Here is a 16,435-nt window from a genome sequence, read left to right as displayed (position 1 = left end):
CCGATGCAAGAGGCGCACGGACATTAGACAAGGGAGATTTCTGGCTTTCTCTTTAAGAAAATATTACGAGACAAAAGCGTGACTGAAATGGGGCTCTTCCAGGGCACTTTACCTTAGCAGATTTTCCGAGGGCGCGAGAAGGCGGTCCGTGGATGACTTGCGATTTCGAGGACGAGTTTCTTCCACGTGGTGAGATGCAAGGGCTTCCGTAAAGGGGCAAGGCGATGGGAACTCCTCGAAACCCAAGCAATGGCGTGGGGCTCGAGGAATACGGTCGAAGGGCACGAGGAAAAGTATACTTTGGAAAGGGCCACGTGGTTAGGATGCAAGGGCATCGGTGGGGCCAGGTGTTGAGGACGTCTTCAGTTTCCATATCTTCCAGCCCGCGTGTGTGTCGAGACCTCGTGGGTTTTTCTTTATCCCCTCCTATGGGGCAGGGGTGCGTCCAACACAGATGCTTTGACTCATTGCACCTGCTGCCCGCAGGGGAGGTTTTGGCCTGTAGGAGAAACACCCAAGCCAGATTACTTTTTGCCTCGAAGGAAAGATCTTTATCAAAAATGGGAGCGCCTTTAATCTTTTAAACCCCTGTTTTTAAGTCGATAGACAGATGGTCTATCGATCGGCCGGCTGGCAGTAAATGAACAACCAACAACAACAAAGGAGGGGGGGGGGGAGGCAATTTGCTAGCGAATTCTTGCTAATCATAATACCTCCCCATACAAGATGTGTACATCGATATTCAAGAATGAGCGGCAAATGCTTTACGTTACTCTACATTCTGCCTTGCAATGAACTTTACTCCTAAGGGTTTTATGAAGCTGTGACATTACTTTTAATAACACATTGGGACAATTTTCGTTAACAGAACACAAAGTGATTTAAACACTTGCAAAAGAATAATTACTTTAGATTTGGTTACCCACTGTAACTTTATAAAGTGACTCGAACAATTGTGAATTAATTAAGATTATAGGACCACGTATATGAGGCTATGGCCAACAAATGAAAAGAAAGGCTATTGTTCAAGAATTAAAATACATGGTTACTTAATTTTAGATAAAATGCATGCGGTTAGTACAATCTGCCTTGGAGAGGCTGTGTAAATGAAAAACAGCGTTTATTTTTGTAAATGACATCCCCTTTTACGCGATACTGTAATGACTATACATATTCGCATTGATAATTTATCTTCGTTTTAACTTACTTTATCGTTAGCCTGAGGGGCCCCACACGGATTTTTGACAGCCGTATGCGGGCGAGAGTATTCGCGGGGTTTAATTCGCTAACCTTAAACTACGCTAATTTTATATCGTCCACTGCCTACTCAATGTTATGACGGGCGAGCAGACAAAAGATGTGGGGTAGGACAAACAGCAATCTTGGAAGGAATGGAGGGGGAAAAGGGATAATAATAACAAAAGGAAAATTACCAAGACGTTACGAATGAAACTTGACCGCATATGAAAGGCGGGACACGTCCCTCAGAGCTTACGAAAGGGCATTTAAATCACAAGGGCAAGAGTTTATGACTCGCGATTCATTAAAATAAAGATAACTAAATGACTAAAAGAAAGTAAATGATATTGGCAGAAGAGCTAAGGGAAAAGAGTGAGGGTTTTATTGTGTTAGGCGGGAATTTATCGTCCTTTGCCTATAAATTACGGCCCGGACTATCACTTCAGTCCCAGGGCGAGGAAAGTGCACCGAAGGGCGCGACTCCTTCAGGAGGGCTGACACGCACGCCCGGTGCCAGGGTATGGGCGCAAGGGCGTGCCACTTCTCACTCTGTTATTCTTAATGATTTATACATTGTGTGGGGAATGGTATCCCGTATTTAATTGCCTCTTGTGGGGATAATTTAAGGGAAGATTAGTAGAGGATGGTAAGAGATAGCAGTTCCTGAGGAACGGAAGAAGATAGAGGAGGGTCTGACATCCCCTTCTGGATTAGGGGTGCCAAGACCTTCGAAAAATGAAATGGTGGCACAGGTGCCAGGGGAGCTCTAGAGCTCTTTGTAAATTACCTGGAATGTCCCACGCCCGTGGTAATTTCGCCTCGAGCCTTTCTTAATGGGACAGTTGTCCTCGGCCGGGGAAGCGGAGGGCCCGCGACCGGAGGGCGGCACGGAGTACCACCTGGGCCTGCTGCTGCGACAGCTGACGCAGGAGTGTTCCGTGCTGGTTCTACCATAATCCGTCGCGGCTCTTGTAGTTCATCGGCCAAGTGAGATATGGCAGAATCCTGACTTGCAATTGCGTCGGCGACGGACTGAGGAGGCAGAGAGGCGGTCGGTCGGGGGTGGCATGAGTGGCTCGCAGGTATCGATGACCAGCTCAGGCACGGGTTGCGAGGCCGCACCTGCAGGTGAGCTTCCGCGGTGGTCGGGAGGAACCGTCTCTCTGACCGGCGCTGGTAGCGGTGCCAGGCCGGGGAAAGAGGGGGTCCTGAGTTGGATCCCGTGAATGGAGATCGGCGTAGCGCTCTGGCGCTGGCACTAGGGCAGAGTCAGGCGCTATCAGAGGTTTCTTGGGCTCGTCGGTCAGGACGGACGAAGCTTGGCCCTGCTCGGGGCATGCAAGTGGCACCGGCAGGAATTTGGCATCTCCTGAAGGGAGATCTGATTGGGGCCCTGGCACTGGCACTGAGGAAGGGCCGGGCACTGGAATTGGATCGGGAACCGATCGAGGGGGCCACTGTACATCGTACTCAGGTGGCACTGGTGGGGACTGCACGTCCTCCTGGTACCCAGGGGGCGCCAGTCTTGACTGAGGGAGAAGCGGGGGAGGATTACTCGCGCCCGCGGAATGATTCGGGGAATGGGGACCCCTAGATTGTCGTGATTTCGGTGGGGACTGAAAGTCCTGTCCCAGGATGACGTCATAGCCTCCGGGGAGATGGCTTGCTACTGCAAGATTGCAAATTTTGGATTGGTGAGGTCTTGTGACTCTCAATTGGACCGTAGGGAGTATCATTTTAAATTGATTTATTCCCTCGATCGTGACGAGTTTTCGTCTATTGACGATAGCTCCGTAGGGAACTCTGTCCCTTCGGATGAGGGAGATTTGTGCGCCCGAGTCCTCGAATGCAGTGACTCGGCGCGCGTGGCTACCTCGTGGAGGAGTCACGTATACGGGCCCTTCGGCGGGAGGGCCTAATGACTGGGGATCTGTGACGGCCAAGGCGACGGTGGGAGTATTGATTTATTATTGCGTGGGCATTTCGCCCATGCGGGAGAATGGCCATAAACCTTGCACGCCGTGCAAAAGGTCTGGCTAAAGTCTTTCCGCACTGCCCCTGTGGAGGGCGCAGGCGAGTTATCGGCACTGTTCAGAGGAATGCCCCATTTTCTTGGAATAATGGCAAGTTAGGGGCTTGCCTGAGTTCTCATTCTTGTGAGAATTTGAACCTCCGAGGAGGGGACGGGGATTTATCTTCCGCCCCATGGATCCTTCTTGAGGGTGGTGAGTTTCCCACATATCTGCTATTCGGCAACACTCGGTGAGTGTTGCTGGGGCTTTTCCACTACTTGAGTGGCAAGGGCAGGAGGGGCGTAGCGCAGGAAATGCTCGAATTTAAACCGCTCGAGTACCTCGGCGGTGTTAGTGGCGCCTTCGGAATCGAGCCATTTTGTTAATGCCCGCTCCGAATGGTACGCCCAATCGGACCAAGTCTGGCCTGCTTCTCTCAGCTGCTCTCTCCAACGTCTCCTCCACCGCTCGGGGGTAATCTCATGCACGCCGCCGTAACTGCTTGGCGTACGGCTTCCCAGTTTCCCGATCGTCTGCGGGAAGGGCGTGGTAGGCAACGAGGGCCTTTCCGCCCAGGAATTTAGTGAGAACAAGGGAGAGTTCCGCGGGGAGAGATCGCAGCACTCCAGGACTCGTTCGGCCCTTTCAAGCCATACTTCGGGTTCGGACTCTGTCCATTTTGGCATGAATGAGTGAGCTTGGCTGAGGGCACTCATTCCCGCGGCAGGGGCAGGGGATGGCGTGCTGTCATTCTAGCACCTGGAGCTCATGGGCGCGTTCTCTCTCTCTCCCTCACGTTCTCTCTCCCTCGTTGTTCTTGAGCGATTCTGTCTCTCTCTCTTTCCTCACGTTCTCTCTCCTCGTTGTTCTTGGGCAATTCGTTCTCTCTCTCTCTCTCCTTGTTCTTTTGCTCTCTCGTTGCTCTTGGGCAATTCGTTCCCTCTCCTCTCGTTGTTCTTGGGCAATTCGTTCTCTCTCTCTCTCCTCACAGTCTCTTTCCTTCTCCTGCTCTTGGGCAATTCTTGCCCTCTCTCTCTCCTCACGTTCTTTGGCCTCTCGTTGCTCTTGGGCAACTCGTTCTCTCTCTCTCTTCACGTTCTCTTGCTCTCTCCGCCTTGGCATCGTCCACTCGCTCTTGAACCCATGCTCTCAGATCTTGCCCCGATAGTCCCATGTCCTTCCCAGCGGACATGTAGAATTTGAAATCCTCGTTTTGTTGGGCTCTGGTATTAGCCATTTGAAATAATTGTTATATGATATGTCTGAAAAGACTCAGGTTGTCTGAAAAGACTCAATTGCAGGAATCTGAAACGCTCAATTGTTTAGACTGCAGGAGAATGGATCTGTCCGAATAAGACAGTTGATTAGTAAGTCTGAGAGACTTTTTGTTAAAATTGGATGTGTCTTGGAAAGACGTGGTTGTTCTTGGCGAACGAATTCTAATATGCGTCTCGGAAGGCGTAGTTGGATTTTGTCACGCCGGACTTGGCCGGCTGTAGCGTGAAGTTAAGGAGTTGTTCTAACGAACTAGAATGATCAGTCCCGTAAGGGCTTAGATGTGTGTGAACTACACTATATAATGTCTCAAAAGGACTTAATTCTGGGTTCCCAGGAATGAGAAATTCGCCCACGTCACACGTAGAATTTTTGTATGAGTCTCTGAGGACTGGAGTTTGAGGAATTCTCGCCACGTCGACGTAGAATTTTAGGAGTCTCTGAGGACTGGAATTTGGAGAAATTCTCGCCACGTGCGACGTAGAATTTTAGGAGTCTCTAAGGACTGAATTTGGAGAAATTCTCGCCACGTGCGACGTAGAATTTTAGGAGTCTCTGAGGACTGGAATTTGGAGAAATTCTCGCCCACGTGCGACGTAGAATTTTAGGAGTCACTTAGGACTTGGAATTTGTGGAATTTGGAGGAATTCTCGCCACGTGCGACGTAGAATTTTAGGAGTCACTTAGGACTTGAATTACGATTCGTCCCTTAGGACTTAGAAATTACTAACGGGAAACCCAAAGAAAAATGTATGCTGGGAAATGAATGGGGAAAAAGAAAAAAATGCTACACACGCGGGCATGGGGGGGGTGGGGTGCAGGTCGTTTGGCCAACACCGGAGGTATTTTTAGATTCTGGGTGAATGAACCCGTATATTTATATACCGTCTGGGATTCGGGAATTTCCCAGTCGTCTGAGAGGATAACAGTACAACGGCCTAGTAATTTTCCTATAAACGGAGTTTAAATTTCGCTTTCCTAACACCTAGCTCGAATTCTAACTACACTGAGAGAATTTTCAGCAATGCAAGCTGACTTCGTCGTATCCCACGTGGGAATTTTATTCGCGCCTAAATAACAGTTCGCTAATTCGAAATGCGTAAGTAAAATTTATAAAATTTATCACAGGAGGAATTTCTTTTCGCACTATTCCTCGAAGCAAGAATATGGCAAGGATTTTAACACAGGAATTTCGCACTATTCCTCGAAGCAAAGGATGGTTAGCACTGGTTATTTCCTAACTACCTATCCTGAAAGGCATGCATTAACGAATCTAATACGGCGGTTCTTTTCTCTCAGTGATTACATGCGTCCCTATTTCTAATTCCTAGGAACAGTCACGATTGTAAAAGGTTTTGCTAAGATTAACACATTACTTACGTGGAATTTTCTGGATCTGTGTGCTGGTTTTACACAAAGGTTCGTAATTGTCTCGTACCCAGCTTAGCTTTGCTAATAGCTGATCTGGCAAGTTGCAAATGCAATAAAGCAACGCTAGGAACTGCAACTGCAAAACGAGATCTATGGCCAGGTCGCCATTTTTACGTTTTCCGTGGTTTTAGTTTGAAATATGCTCTGTGAGACAGGTAGCAACAATTTAAGGTAATTTAGCCTTGTGATTCTGACTTCGTGGGTACGGGAAAACGTAAAAAGAGGAAAACAAAGGAGAATTTCATATGAGCATAGGGCTCTTGTTACTGAGGGAAATATTACGTAAAACACGTGGGCAAATTTAAAGGAGTGTATTTACATAAATGATATCAGTACGGGAAAGAGGAACTCAAGTAGATTACTATCCTGAAGGAGATTCCTACTGGATTGAATGAAACTGGGGATTCAGACACAGTCCGAGAAGCTTCCACGAAATCGGATCCCTCTGAAATGAGAGATATGCACATTATACGCCAGTAATGAGAATAGACAAAAGAATAATGAATTCGAAGCTGCACTGAGGGTGCCAAAGGAGTAATAAAGAATTAATACTGCTGATGCAAGAGGCGCACGGACATTAGACAAGGAGATTTCTGGCTTTCTCTTTAAGAAAATATTACGAGACAAAAGCGTGACTGAAATGGGGCTCTTCAGGGCACTTTACCTTAGCAGATTTTCCGAGGGCGCGTAGAAGGCGGTCCGTGGATGACTTGCGATTTCCGAGGACGAGTTTCTTCCACGTGGTGAGATGCAAGGGCTTCCGTAAAGGGGCAAGGCGATGGGAACTCCTCGAAACTCCAAGCAATGGCGTGTGGGCTCGAGGAATACGGTCGAAGGGCACGAGGAAAAGTATACTTTGGAAAGGGCCACGTGGTTAGGATGCAAGGGCATCGGTGGGGCCAGGTGTTGAGGACGTCTTCACAAGTTCACTCCATATCTTCCAGCCCGCGTGTGTGTCGAGACCTCGTGGGCTTTTTCTTTTTATCCCCTCCTATGGGGCAGGGGGTGCGCCCAACACAGATGCTTTGACTCATTGCACCTGCTGCCCGCAGGGGAGGTTTTGGCCTGTAGGAGAAACACCCAAGCCAGATTACTTTTGCCTCGAAGGAAAGATCTTTATCAAAAATGGGAGCGCCTTTAATCTTTTAAACCCCTGTTTTTAAGTCGATAGACAGATGGTCTATCGATCGGCCGGCTGGCAGTAAATGAACAACCAACAACAACAAAGGAGGGGGGGGAGGCAATTTGCTAGCGAATTCTTGCTAATCATAATAATATATATATATATATATATATGATGATTATTATCACTTTTGTACGTGATTCATTTATCACACATTACCACAGGTGAAAAATAAGAAACGGGGTGTAGGTCCTGACCGGTTTCGACTTTATTTCAAGCCATTGACGAAGGACTGATACAGAGTGTGAGAAGTCACAAATATATATACTACAAGAACAGTACTGACGAACATACACAACCGATAGGGACTCCATATCCCCACTCAGGCCGGTGTCGAGGTAGGAGTGGCCTTTAAAACTCATTTGGCTAAAAATCACAATAGACTCTCTGGGGACATTGCTGATAAACAGACCATACCCCACCTCAGATCCACACCTGACAGGTGTCATGAGGCGGAGTTTGGAAACTCATTAACATTACTACCCTCGTACTGTGTTTACAAATATGATAGTCCTATTTTCATACATCTCTACTGCCTACCTTAAAGTTTAAACAATTTACAAATTTCTTTTTGATATTAAAGGATCAAGTTTATACATCCCTTGACTGATATTCATATTATGGTTGTAACTTTCTTTTATAAAGCTAGATTCAATGATGTTCCTTTCCAGTGCATTATTAGAATATACAATCCTTTTTGCCCCTTCCCAGTTGATATCATGATTGTTCTCACTAACATGTACAAATATACCACTGTTCCCTTGTGCATACCTCACACATTTCTTATGTTGTTCAATTCTTTTTTCCAGTGCTTTCCCGGTTTGGCCAATATAAAAGTTGTCACAAGACTTACACGGAATTTTATATACACACCCTTTAGTATTGTCTGGGAGTTCTTGATAAGTACATTTTTCATTGTTGTATTGTTCTTAAATGCGACATTAACACCAAAATTCTTAAGAAGATGAGGATATCTTTCATATTATTATTATAAGGCAAAACAAGCAAATTTTTTGTGTTGTAAGGTTCTTTCTGGTTTTGATACATAGTCTTTTTGCCGCTTCAAATGCACTGTTTAATACACTATCAGGATATTTCAATTTTTGCCTGCATTCCTAATCTTATCTATTTCATCATCAATATATTCAGGGCTACATACCCGTAATGCTCTTAAAAACATAGATGAAAACACTGACTTTTAACCTTATTGCTTTGTCCAGAATAGAAATGCACATAGGAAGAAATATTAGTGGGTTTTCTATACACACTATATTTAAACCCACTACTATTTCTACGTATGAGGACATCCAAAACGGTAAGCACCCATCATTTTCCATTTCCATCGTGAATTTAATTGATGGTACTAATTGATTTAACTTGGCAAAAAATTTTTTACATCTTGGTTCCCTGGCCATACACAAATTATGTCGTCAACATACCTAAACCATGTTACATTACATTGGGGATTATGTTGTTTAATATCTTCTTTTCAAAAATTCCATATATAAGTTACTTAACACTGGGGATAGAGGGTTTCCCATTGCCATACCAAAATTTTGTGAGTAAAATTTACCATTAAATTCAAATTTACAATCTTTTACACATAATTTAATCAGTTCAATTAAAGTACTTTTAGAAAATGGGATATCCAGCTGTGTGTTCTCTAACAATTCAGATAAAAACGCCATCAGATCATCTATTGGCACCTTTGTGAATAGTGATACAACATCAAAACTTACAAGCCTGGATTCACTATTAATCTCTACACTATTTAGTTTATTTATCAGGTCCACATTATTCTTGATATTTGCATTTGAGATGGTACCTACTAATGGGTTAAGAATATCTACTAAGTACTTTGCTAGCTTGTATGATGCGGAACCAACTGAACTGATAATTGGCCTGGCAGGAAAGTTTGCTTTGTGAGTTTTATTGTACCATACATGTATGGTAGCGATGGAGAGGTCACACACAACTTCTTTATAAGGCTTTCGTTACCTTTTAACAGGGTTTTCACTTTCTTATTGAAACCACTATTCATTGTCTATCGGGTTCTTATTTAATTCTTTATATGTGTTATCATCACCTAAAAGATTTTGCATTTTTCTATATATTCACTTTTATTTAAAATTACAAGGCGCCTGATTTATCTGCTTTTGTCATGTGTATATTTTTATCTTTTTCAGTTCATTAATAGCAACCATAAATCTTCTGGGGACGTTTGTGGCGTCTGATTTTTTCATACTTCCATAAATCACTCCCTTAACTATGTTCACTTCTTCATTCGTTAAATCACTATATTTTTCCAAATTGCATAGTCCTTTCGTAATTTCCACACTGTTCCTTCCGCCAGAAGATAAAGCAAAGTTTAAACCGTAGCCTAAGGCACTAGTTACATTTCTATCCAGCTGTTTGTTTGATAAGTTGACGACACATTCATGATTGGCGTTGTTGGTCCAAGGGCTTCTTTCAATCAACAGTTTCATTTTATTATCGTGTTTACTTTTTCAGTTTCCGATACACTTGATTCCTCATCTTCACATGACAATATTCACGTAGGGAATCTCTCCAATCTGGTGGTATTGAGGCTTCAAAATGTCGTCTTTTTCTCGTGAGATCTTCAAAGTTCTTTTTGGTTTCCAATGTTTTGATGTTGATATGTTTTTCCAATATGGCACGTTGTATTTCACCGAAGGGTTGGTCTTCTAATTTCAGCAAGGAATTGGTTATGAACGATCTTGGTATCACTTGTTCATCCCGACATTCACGTAAAACCGCAGGTGTTCCTTGTTGGTATGAGCTTGGGTGAGGGCGTCGGCAAATTCTCTGACGGCATATTCCAAGATGGGGAAAAGAAACAGAAAGATCGGAAGGAGCGCGTGGTATCCATTGATGATTATTATCACTTTTTGTACGTGATTCATTTATCACACATTACCACAGGTGAAAAATAAGAAACGGGTGTAGGTCCTGACCGGTTTCGACTTTATTTCCAAGCCATTGACGAAGGACTGATACAGAGTGAGAAGTCACAAATATATATACTACAAGAACAGTACTGACGAACATACACAACCGATAGGGACTCCATATCCCCACTCAGGCCGGTGTCGAGGTAGGAGTGGCCTTTAAAACTCATTTGGCTAAAAATCACAATAGACTCTCTGGGGACATTGCTGATAAACAGACCATACTAAAGGGTGTGTATATAAAATTCCGTGTAAGTCTTGTGACAACTTTTATATTGGCCAAACCGGGAAAGCACTGAAAAAGAATTGAACAACATAAGAAATGCTGAGGTATGCACAAGGGAACAGTGGTATATTTGTACATGTTAGTGAGAACAATCATGATATCAACTGGGAAGGGCAAAAGGATTGTATATTCTAATAATGCACTGGAAAGGAACATCATTGAATCTAGCTTTATAAAAGAAAGTTACAACCATAATATGAATATCAGTCAAGGGATGTATAAACTTGATCCTTTAATATCAAAAGAAATTTGTAAATTGTTTAAACTTTAAGGTAGGCAGTAGAGATGTATGAAAATAGGACTATCATATTTGTAAACACAGTACGAGGGTAGTAATGTTAATGAGTTTCCAAACCGCCTCCATGACACCTGTCAGGTGTGGATCTGAGGTGGGGTATGGTCTGTTTATCAGCAATGTCCCCAGAGAGTCTATTGTGATTTTTAGCCAAATGAGTTTTAAAGGCCACTCCTACCTCGACACCGGCCTGAGTGGGGATATGGAGTCCCTATCGGTTGTGTATGTTCGTCAGTACTGTTCTTGTAGTATATATATTTGTGACTTCTCACACTCTGTATCAGTCCTTCGTCAATGGCTTGGAAATAAAGTCGAAACCGGTCAGGACCTACACCCCGTTTCTTATTTTTCACCTGTGGTAATGTGTGATAAATGAATCACGTACAAAAGTGATAATAATCATCAATGGATACCACGCGCTCCTTCCGATCTTTCTGTGTTCTTTTCCCCATCTTGGAATATGCCGTCAGAGAATTTGCCGACGCCTCACTCAAGCTCATACCAACAAGGAACACCTGCGGTTTTACGTGAATGTCGGGATGAACAAGTGATACCAAGATCGTTCATAACCAATTCCTTGCTGAAATTAGAAGACCAACCCTTCGGTGAAATACAACGTGCCATATTGGAAAAACATATCAACATCAAAACATTGGAAACCAAAAAGAACTTTGAAGATCTCACGAGAAAAGACGACATTTTGAAGCCTCAATACCACCAGATTGGAGAGATTCCTACGTGAATATTGTCATGTGAAGATGAGGAATCAAGTGTATCGGAAACTGAAAAGTAAACACGATAATAAAATGAAACTGTTGATTGAAAGAAGCCCTTGGACCAACAACGCCAATCATGAATGTGTCGTCAACTTATCAAACAAACAGCTGGATAGAAATGTAACTAGTGCCTTAGGCTACGGCTATTTTAAACTTTGCTTTATCTCCTGGCGGAAGGAACAGTGGGAAATAACTAAAGGACTGTGTAATTTGGAAAAATATAGTGATTTAACGAATGAAGAAGTGAACATGGTTAAGGGAGTGATTTATGGAAGTATGAAAAAATCAGACACCACAAACGTCCCCAAAAGATTTATGGTTGCTATTAATGAACTGAAAAAGATAAAATATACACATGACAAAAGCAGATAAATCAGGCGCCCTTGTAATTTTAAATAAAAGTGAATATATAGAAAAATGCAAAATCTTTTAGGTGATGATAACACATATAAAGAATTAAATAAGAACCCGATAGACAATGTGAATAGTGGTTTCAATAAGAAAGTGAAAAACCTGTTAAAAGGTAACGAAAGCCTTATAAAGAAGTTGTGTGTGACCTCTCCATCGCTACCATACATGTATGGTACAATAAAAACTCACAAAGCAAACTTTCCTGCCAGGCCAATTATCAGTTCAGTTGGTTCCGCATCATACAAGCTAGCAAAGTACTTAGTAGATATTCTTAACCCATTAGTAGGTACCATCTCAAATGCAAATATCAAGAATAATGTGGACCTGATAAATAAACTAAATAGTGTAGAGATTAATAGTGAATCCAGGCTTGTAAGTTTTGATGTTGTATCACTATTCACAAAGGTGCCAATAGATGATCTGATGGCGTTTTATCTGAATTGTTAGAGACACACACAGCTGGATATCCCATTTTCTAAAAGTACTTTAATTGAACTGATTAAATTATGTGTAAAAAGATTGTAAATTTGAATTTAATGGTAAATTTTACTCACAAAAATTTTGGTATGGCAATGGGAAAACCTCTATCCCCAGTGTTAAGTAACTTATATATGGAATTTTTTGAAAAGAAGATATTAAACAACATAATCCCACGTAATGTAACATGGTTTAGGTATGTTGACGACATAATTTGTGTATGGCTAGGGAACCAAGATGTAAAAACTTTTGCCAAGTTAAATCAATTAGTACCATCAATTAAATTCACGATGAAATGGAAAATGATGGGTGCTTACCGTTTTTGGATGTCCTCATACGTAGAAATAGTAGTGGGTTTAAATATAGTGTGTATAGAAAACCCACTAATATTTCTTCCTATGTGCATTTCTATTCTGGACAAAGCAATAAGGTTAAAAAGTCAGTGTTTTCATCTATGTTTTTAAGAGCATTACGGGTATGTAGCCCTGAATATATTGATGATGAAATAGATAAGATTAGGAATGCAGGCAAAAATTGAAATATCCTGATAGTGTATTAAACAGTGCATTTGAAGCGGCAAAAAGACTATGTATCAAAACCAGAAAGAACCTTACAACACAAAAAAATTTGCTTGTTTTGCCTTATAATAATAATATGAAAGATATCCCTCATCTTCTTAAGAATTTTGGTGTTAATGTCGCATTTAAGAACAATACAACAATGAAAATGTACTTATCAAGAACTCCCCAGACAATACTAAAAGGGTGTGTATATAAAATTCCGTGTAAGTCTTGTGACAACTTTTATATTGGCCAAACCGGGAAAGCACTGGAAAAAGAATTGAACAACATAAGAAATGTGTGAGGTATGCACAAGGGAACAGTGGTATATTTGTACATGTTAGTGAGAACAATCATGATATCAACTGGGAAGGGGCAAAAGGATTGTATATTCTAATAATGCACTGGAAAGGAACATCATTGAATCTAGCTTTATAAAAGAAAGTTACAACCATAATATGAATATCAGTCAAGGGATGTATAAACTTGATCCTTTAATATCAAAAGAAATTTGTAAATTGTTTAAACTTTAAGGTAGGCAGTAGAGATGTATGAAAATAGGACTATCATATTTGTAAACACAGTACGAGGGTAGTAATGTTAATGAGTTTCCAAACCTGCCTCCATGACACCTGTCAGGTGTGGATCTGAGGTGGGGTATGGTCTGTTTATCAGCAATGTCCCCAGAGAGTCTATTGTGATTTTTAGCCAAATGAGTTTTAAAGGCCACTCCTACCTCGACACCGGCCTGAGTGGGGATATGGAGTCCCTATCGGTTGTGTATGTTCGTCAGTACTGTTCTTGTAGTATATATATTTGTGACTTTCACACTCTCTTATCAGTCCTTCGTCAATGGCTTGGAAATAAAGTCGAAACCGGTCAGGACCTACACCCCGTTTCTTATTTTTCACCTGTGGTAATGTGATATATATATATATATATATATATATATATATATATATATATATATATATATATATATATACATATTAAACAGCAGCGTATGTATGAATACAGTGTCACTCAGTCCCATTAATTGTTGTAACTCTGCCTCTAATATGAATTCATGAACTTTCATTCTTAGTATCATTAGCCGGCAGTATAATAACCCATTGGATGTCATGTTGCCATATCATGATTCCATGAAGATTATATTAAGTAGAGAAAGACATTTGAAAAGCTCTCTCTCTCTCTCTCTCTCTCTCTCTCTCTCTCTCTCTCTCTCTCTCTCTCTCTCTCTCTCTCTCTCTAACAGTAGAGGCCAGGACAAAGCCTGTAACATATTGAATAAAATGAAAGTTATATTTTCATTTAAATGAACCCGTTGTTCTTGAATTAAGGGTCCGTCCATATATCATCCAGAACAATTTCTGCACCATTCCCTTTCCCGTCCCCGTTTTTATCGGCATATTTTTCAAGCACGATGCCCTCGCATCCGACCCAGGCGGGTTTCCGTATCCTTTTCCCTCTGGCAATGCAAAGAAATTCTTTCCAATTTCTTTCACTGAAGGATTTATGAGCAAAATTTTCGATATACTATCTCTGCGTTCGTCTGATGTTGAAAAGGAAAAAATTTATTTTTTAAAACATAACAAATTTAAATAAGAAAAATAAAATATCTAGACATTCTTCGTCTCGACATAAAAGCAAATCTGTTATCTTTATTTAGTAAACAAATAATCGTGAACAGATGCAAGGTATTTCGATGCCGTAAGTGATGTAGATCTGACATAAAAAATTTCCATTTACAAATGAAAATATCCACAACGAAGTCAAATATTTTCCAAAAACACTATAATTTGGTCTAAAAATCCTGCTACCACTTCACAGGTACTAACCAACAGTTACAGATGACATTTCTAAGATACATAAATGAAGAAGAGCTCAACTATTGAAATGGCTCCTACAACTACAAAAAAAAAAAAGAAAAAAAAAATTGGAGATAAAAAAAAAAAACAACCGAAAAGTAAATAGTTACAGTTAGGGAACTTCCAGAATTTTCTGCATGCTAACCATCTGTATTCATCTAGAAACCTTTTTCCGAGTGCAGGCTGTGACTACCAGACTTTGGACTGGTTAATTAAAATTGTAGATATTGTGAGGAATAGAACTTTATCTCAAGGGGTGTTGACGTGCTGTCTGTTAAACGGTTCTTTCCTGGATGAAAGTGTCTTGATGTTATTATAATTAGTTGCTGTCACCCTTTCCCTCTCACTGATAAGGCGAGCATCGTAAGAAAAAATTATAAAATTATATGGGAGTGGAAGTTGGTCCAGATTCCTGACCTTAGAAACAGAGAAGAAAATATCAGCATTGAAATTAGGAAACTTCCTGTTGAATCGACACTCAACTACTGAAATGTCATTCAGACAAATAAAAGATCAAATGTGTTTGATAGAAACCACAGCAAAAAATCAATCAGAAAACTACTTAACTATAAAAAATATTGGTAATATAAAGGTACATATAAAAAAAACATGACAATATGAACAATGTACAGGGTACCATAGTACTCCCTGATAATGATGAAGAACCAATAGAAAAGAATATATTGCTGGGTTCCCTTAAGAAAAGGTACAGTTATGTACAAGATTGCGAAATAGACAACATAGCCAGTTGATGAAGTAATGGACAAACACTGAAAATAGCAAAGATAAATTTTAAGACCATGAATTACCCTTAAAAATTCAAACCAAATTCCAAAACCACTACAGTGCCAAAACTGTAGTATATATGGACATACAAGAAAAAATTGCTGTAATACATCTATATGTGCGTACTGTAGATCTGACAAACATAACGCACAGTGGAGGTGTGGTGAACCGAAATGCGTGAACTGTTGACAGAATCACCATGCAAGATCTAAAGAGTGTATGTACTATATTATATATACAATACAGAATTAAAATTACCTCAGGAAAGGACAGGAATGCCTATAAAAGAGGCCAAGTTAGATTTGAAAGTTAGAGGAATGCACGATCCCGCTAGGAATGAACGTTTTCTACTATAATAAAATCAGACATTGAAACAAAAATGGAAATAGTGAGAGTAACAAAAATCATGATACAAATCCTAAGGGAAAATAACTACGTTATGAGAAGAACAACACAGCAAAACCAAGAAAGTTATACAAATATTTGTCAAATTCATTTGAAATATTAAGAGAAATGGAAGCACAAGAAGATAATACAAGTACCACAGAAATATTAGAAGACAGTTATGATGAATTAGGAGCTAAAGAAAAAAGAGGCCTTTGGAGAGAACTCCACCCAAGGCCAACAAAAAACCGACTATTTTTAGAGATACATCAATTAAACAAAAGACGGGAGACCCGAAGAAAGAACATAAATCAAAAAATGATAATATTCCTTTTTCTACTAAAATAATAATAAAACCAATGGAAGCAGGTACCCAGAACATCAAAGAAATAGTAGAGGAGCAAACCATTGACAAGAATGATTATGTGATGGGAGAAGAGATTACTCCATCACCATAATTGGTGCAGCAAGAGTAAACGAAAA

Source organism: Macrobrachium rosenbergii, chromosome 49, assembly GCF_040412425.1.
Source record: "Macrobrachium rosenbergii isolate ZJJX-2024 chromosome 49, ASM4041242v1, whole genome shotgun sequence".
Taxonomy (NCBI): domain Eukaryota; kingdom Metazoa; phylum Arthropoda; class Malacostraca; order Decapoda; family Palaemonidae; genus Macrobrachium; species Macrobrachium rosenbergii.
This window is presented reverse-complemented; position numbering follows the sequence as displayed.